Source organism: Glycine max, chromosome 1 (genome assembly GCF_000004515.6).
Source record: "Glycine max cultivar Williams 82 chromosome 1, Glycine_max_v4.0, whole genome shotgun sequence".
Lineage (NCBI taxonomy): Eukaryota > Viridiplantae > Streptophyta > Magnoliopsida > Fabales > Fabaceae > Glycine > Glycine max.
Window position 1 is genome coordinate 26604388 of NC_016088.4, and position 6810 is coordinate 26611197.

The window sequence follows — 6810 nt, forward strand, 5'->3', positions numbered from 1 at the left end:
TGTTTTTACCATATCTACTAAGACACTCAACCCTAATCCCTCACAATGAAGAACTTAATTTATCTATTCTCTCTCCCAAATCCTTTTGCAAAGATTGAATAGTAAATTGCATAAAGCATGGAGATGTATGCAGAGGCAAAACAAAGTAACTTTATCCTTAGCAATTAATTGTTTAGATGTCATTTCCTAGTTCTTTAGAAATTATCATTTCCCAATGTATAACCCTTAAAATTGATGCATGGATGATCAGACCATACAATAAAGATGAAAAGCAGAAAATAAGCAATAGAAACAGAAATTGCATTGAATAGATAATAAGAACAGTTACATTACAAGGGTGTTGGCCTGCTAGGCTCCCAACAATGGAGGTGTAGCCTCTCATAGTCATAAGAGGCTTTACACTTCAGGGGCTAATGTGGATGGAAGAAAGGGCTGGATGACTAATAGAAAGAAAGAGATGAATGGCTAATGAAGGAGGATTTCCCTTAAGGGATAGGCTTAGACTTTGGATAGCTCTGAGACTCGGTGTATCTTTTCCTTCTACTTCCTACTCCTTTTATAGACCTAAGGTAGCTTACTTTTCACGTTGACTTTGCACTAAGCGTGCCTTTGGACTTCGTTGTGGGCTTTCTACGCACTAAGCCTGAAGTGTGCGCTGAGCGAGCTGTCCAATTCTTTCAACTTTTCTTCAAGGCTTTTTCTTCCCGTTTTTGCATCAATTTTCTTCTAAAACACTTGAAATCTTCTTCTTTTGACTTCTACTTATCAAAAATTGCAAAGATGTTAATTTCTTCATTATTTCATTAAAAATCATAGTAAAGTGAAGAAATTGCAATCATTATTAGCCAAAATTGACTATCAAATTAACTCAGATTTCACAGTTATCACTAATCAATTATATATGCTTATAGTATAGTCGATTAGGCGGTCATTAATTCTCAATTTGCTTTTTGGTGGCCTCAGATCAACTTACATGATTATACAATTTACGTAATCGACTAACATCGTTCAATTAGTTAAAAATGAAAAACTAATTATGTCGTGCCTTAATGGGGTAAAATGGACATTTGCTCCATCTCTATTTTATTTACTTTTTCCTTTTATTAGTTACCTACAATTTTAATTTATATCTTCCATCTCTTCTACACTCTCTTTCATCTCACTCAAACAACTTCACTTTTCACTCTCTTTCCACCCTCTTTCATCTCTTTTCATCATTTTTCATTCCTCATACTTTCATCTTTTTTCATCGTTCATCTCTTTCTCTATATGTGTGAAAGTATTCACATCAGAGGCTAGTTGATTACATATTAGTGATATTACAAGCTACATATAGGTGATTCTATGGACGGTAAATATCAAATTTGTTTTAATGCCACCAACAATTATGATTCTATCACAGGGAGAGAAGCACTCTTTGTATGTTACTAATGTGATTATATAATATTCACTTTAATTACTTTTAACTATGGAATTTTTTATTACTCGGGGTAAAGATGGTGAAAGATTTGCAATTCCTCAATCAAAGAATTTGTTGCAAGGTATGATCAAAGACATAGAGCAAGTTGAAATGGAATTTTACTTATTTTGTTGTTAAATGATGATGATGATTGTACTACTAGCATATGAGAGAAATGATTTTGTTTTGTTTGGATAATGCATATTCAATATACTATTAGCTAGTTGTTTTTTTAACATATTTTTTTGGAGTATTTTGAGTTTTGTTAGTGGCAAGGGTTTTTGTTCATTAATTTTCAGAAGCTAGTAGTTGTGATTTGTAAATTCATTAGTTTTACAGGTGGTTTACTTTGCTCATCACATTCCCACACCATTGGTTTTTGTGGACATCCTGAAATATTTGTGCTGTGTAGGAATAATATTATACTGATTATTATCTAAAAGTTGATACTATATAAATTATTTGTAGTATTTTTGTGTGCTTAGTTTTATCTTAAAGCTTTTTTTAATCAGATATCTTGAAACCTTCAAATCACATTCTTTCATTCATTTAGGTTATCGGATACCATTTTCAATTCCAACTTTCAAGCCACCATGTTGTTCAAATGGAAGTATTTCAATTTGCGTAGATCTACAGTTTTTATAATTAAGATTCTTCTAGCACCTACATTTTTTTACTTCTGTTTCGTCTAACATTTTATATATTTGTCAGTTATAGACATTGTCATAATAATAATAATAATAATAATAATAATAATAATAATAATAATATAGCTTAGTAGATAGTAAGGAATTCTTAAACAATGAAGCCAGTACTTGCACGTTAAGCCCACATTTACAAATATTTATAACTAAAAAAAGGAGAATTAACCATATAATGTAGCTTATTTTTATAGTACACTATTAACTAATAAAGATTTTAGTTTTATTAGTTTTTTTATAATAAAATTAGGTATAATTAATGATTTAAGGAATGGCCAAGACACGTGTATTGTCGTTGTAGTTCATATTGATTAACATACTGGTATGCATCAGTAAAAACTTAAATCATATAGAGTACTTATTGAATTTTTTTTTTCAAAGTTTGGTAGGAAGTCCTTGAAATTGACTAAGATGACTGTAATTTTCTAACAATATCCATTTTGTTAACATTAGTTAACTCATGTTAATCGTTTTCGGTTTTCCCAAAAGGCTGAAATTTTAAAGTTAAAGCTTTTCTTTATAGAAAATATTTTTCATTAAGGACACAATCTTTGTTGCCTTTACTATTTCTCTTCCCCATCATCAAACTTGAAGTATTTTTTAGTTGGCTTAATCCATTACTGGCCTCTGGAGACCCTTCATATTTCCCTGCACAAATACAAACAAAACATACAGTTATTATTCTATAAATATGTACATCTAAAATGATATTTAAACATTACATATCTGACATATAACAGAGTTGTCTTAATATATATTCTTTTACGATCCCTTCGGGGTAGTCGACCTCTTGAAGATAAGCAAGTCTATAATGACTTGTTAATGATCTTGTCATCGTGGTATTCACATTAACCACGGGACAACCAATTCATACTGTCAGTACCCTCGTTGAATATATTCATATCGCATTAACAACTTACTCATAGTTGAACTTGTAAAGCTTGTTCTCCTGCCAGTAGTTCCTCTTTTCCTCAATTGCAATGTATGCCTCCTCAAATTTAAATATTCCTCGTCATTAATACTCTTCCTTTGCACTTCTTGGCATAAAGCCTTTTTCATATATCTCTTTGGAACTTCTAGTGTCCCACCTAAAAGTAGACTTTCTTAAAGAGTTATACCCACCAACAAATTAGAACTCCAATTCCTGTAAAAGTAAAGAGAAGTTACCCAATGATAGAAACCAATATAAACATTACTAAGTTTGTCTTGGAAAACACATGCTGAAAGCATAAACTCAATGAATTACAATCTACTACATTAGTATATGGGCGTCTAGATCCAAAATTCTGGCCAAGATGCATGTACAACAAGGCTGGCACAAAAACATAGAAGGAATTTTATTGATGATTAAGAACAGAAACCATTAAGAATAGTGTCAATTTATCAAGTGTAATGCAGGAAAGATGTTAACATATATCATATCATTATGTCAACATGATTTGTCATATCAGAATTTAAACACTGAAGCCACTGCAAAGAAAACAAGTTTGGTTGAAACTTGAAAGTACCAAAGCTAATCATATTGCAAATGAATAATAATTCATATCTTTTTGATGATGGTTGTCAAACTAGCAAGTGAACTTGTAGTACAAGTTTGAAATTTTAGTTAGGCAAATCGAGTTCACTCACTCTCAAACTTGTTTCTTGGTAGAAACAGTGGACTCATTGAAACTCACTCAAACATGCACAGAACAGAAATGCAAGTTAAACACCAAGTCAACCAGTAAGCTATGACTTATGATAATTAAACTCTATTCTGCACCCAATTTCCGAAAACAACCGTGTTTTAGTTGCCTCCTTCCACCCACCATTTCCACTTCAAGGAAAACACAAAACACAATGAAACCCTCAACACTTGTGCCACAACATGCAATCCAATCAAAGATTTCAACAGTTTGCTCACGAAACCAGTAACACAATCAAAGCATTTTATGCATATTGTGACCCAACAAATCATGGTAATGATTCTAGAAGGCGCAAATTGTTGTATTGAAATCCAGGTCATGACTCTTGAACCCCAAATGCAGGATCAAACCTTTTCTATTCTGTGTTTAAAGTTTCAAATATAACCAAGTTTTGTACGTGTTCTAGTTCTACTCGGCTTCCATGTGTGCTCTGTTTTTGTTGATTTACTGCTTTGCTCAAGCTCTATGGTATAATGTTGTGTTTTATGTATTTTCCCAACTGACATTATATTATGCTTGTTTTATTGGGATGGACTAATTAAGGGCAGCTCTGAATATGTTTTCTTGTCCCCATTGCTTGCGTTCTTATGATTTTGGTATTAATGATTTTATTTATTCTTTTCATTTCACGATAGAAAGAGTGACCTGAGAGTATAAGGACTAAGGTTTTGTTGATTTGGAAAACTTACTAGAAGAACACAATTTTTCATTTTGTTGGAGTTTCTAGAAGCTCCATAAACAAGAAGGTTGCATAGACTCTTCTGTTAGACAACCTATGTTCTGACAGAGGAAACAGGTATAAGCCACACAAAATACAATGAGAATATAATAATAACTGCAAAATATGACTATCCAAACATTTTAAACACATGATGTGAAAGATGACTAACATACGTAAATACTCATAGGATTTCCAAAAGTTTCAAATGTCAAAATTATTGAGACTTTTTAAGTAAGACACCTTGTTTAGCCATAATTTTCTTTTCCATAACCAATTAGAAGATCAATTGCATAAAATAAGAGAATGGAAAGGAATGCATACATTATATTTGACTTATTAGAAGACAAAGAAACTTTTTTTGGTCTGTGAAAATGTGATTCCAGAAGTGTACATGAGCTTTTTAGGTTTTAAGATAATCCATGGTGGCTTGCGGTTTTGTAATGGTGGTGTGTTGTCATGTTGTGTGATGTGTGGTTGGAGATGACTCTCTTATGCTGAAGAGTGTGTATGTGTGCGTGCGTGCTTCCTAATTACAACGAGGGAGTGAAAAAGTGGTGAGGTAAGGTGAGTGAGATAGAACAACAAGCGTGGCCTGTTGTGTACTTTGTGACGACCAAAACAAGCAAAAGGAGGACACGCAAGTGCAAACATAAGAAAAATATAAGGATTCCTTCCTATAATAACTGAAATTTACTCCCAAAAATAACTGAAATTTGGCACTTATCAAAAGATACTATAGTCATTTAAGTTTCTTCAATTACTGGAAAGGGGTATAAGATAGCATGAATGGATGATACTTGTTATTAGGAAACTAACAAGTTACTCTTCCATATCAATTAATTTGTCATCTCAATCAAAGCACACACCAACTTGATGCAAAAAAGCGCATGAAGCAAATTCAAGGCTGCATATAGGACTCATTTATTGCATAAAATGTTCAATTTATTTCCTATTGTAGTGTGTTACCTCACTCAACAAAAAACAAAATATAGTAGCTTAAGAGCAATGAATGTTAGGACAGGACAAAAAAGAAAAGTCATATTGTTCAGACATTTTTCATATTTTCCTATCATTAGAGTTACAATAGACTACCACCCTATTATCTTGTCTCTATTATTTAATAGCAATATTTTCTTTCCTATACATAGAAAACTCTTAAAACATATACCATCATGTTTGTGAACACCCAATTATGTATAATTTTTTTTACCAAAGTAAACATAATTTGCCCATGTCACTATGTCAGTATCACAAGCATATTAATGTCACAAGAAAAATCAATTGAAATTTTTTATATTTGAACCTGAGTTAACTAATCATAGTAACATGGTAGTATTAGACTTCAATAACTTAACAGCGTTAAAGTTAAACTTGAACACACAAATCACTCTTAATAGAAGATTATACAACTCATAAACATGGGGAAGGAATTAGATACGAATCCGTAAATGAGATAAGTATTATAAATCTCTGTTAGTTCTTAATAACACCAACATTTTTATTATATATATATATATATATATATATATATATATATATATATATATATATATATATATATATATATATATATATATATATATATATATATATATATATAAGTTGTAGTGTGAACATTTTCAAGGTTTTATCTTTATCCTATAGAAAGCAAACCATATCGCACCGAAGCAGATGCCCCAGACACAACAAAAGCGGGTCGTGGTGGATGACGACGGGTCACGACCAAAGTAACAGAGGGAGCAACAGCAGAAATAGATGGAGCAATGAGGTGTTGTGTTTGACGAATGAGAAGGAGAAACAGAGAAATTACACAAACTCCCTCTAGAGCCGATGGCTAGACCACCTGCGACGAGTGTGAAGAAGAAACAATGAGCAAAAGAAGTAGAGAAGAAGCATGGCTATCCAAACTAGGTCTTCAATTTGCGTACAAGCATAGCGTCCTTTTCCTTTCCCTCCCTCTTTGCATTCCTATTTTTAATTTCAATTTTTTCTTCTATTTTTATTTATTATTATTAATTAATTTAAATAATAAAATGATATATTTAAAGCCAACTAAGTGGGTGGCTAATGGGAGTATAACACTTATCAGGTGTTTTTTTTATCTTTTTTCAAATATTATACTAGTTTATATTTTTATTGTCTATTAAAGTTTAAATTATATTGACCAAAAAACTTTGATAACTAGTGATTTACATATTATTTTAAAGACTTATACATTTTAATAATTTATGCATTAATAGTGAG

The 6810-nt window shown here is 31.6% G+C and overlaps 1 long non-coding RNA gene across 1 annotated transcript; it reads right to left on the reverse strand.

Annotated features, from left to right (window-relative positions):
* Positions 1 to 2493: 2493 nt before the first annotated feature.
* LOC102660245 (uncharacterized) lies at positions 2494 to 6513 on the reverse strand. The gene is made up of 3 exons (XR_412770.3): positions 6230 to 6513; positions 3081 to 3304; positions 2494 to 2808 (listed from the first exon to the last, which is right to left on the reverse strand). It is a non-coding gene; the product is annotated as an uncharacterized lncRNA (long non-coding RNA).
* Positions 6514 to 6810: the final 297 nt, after the last annotated feature.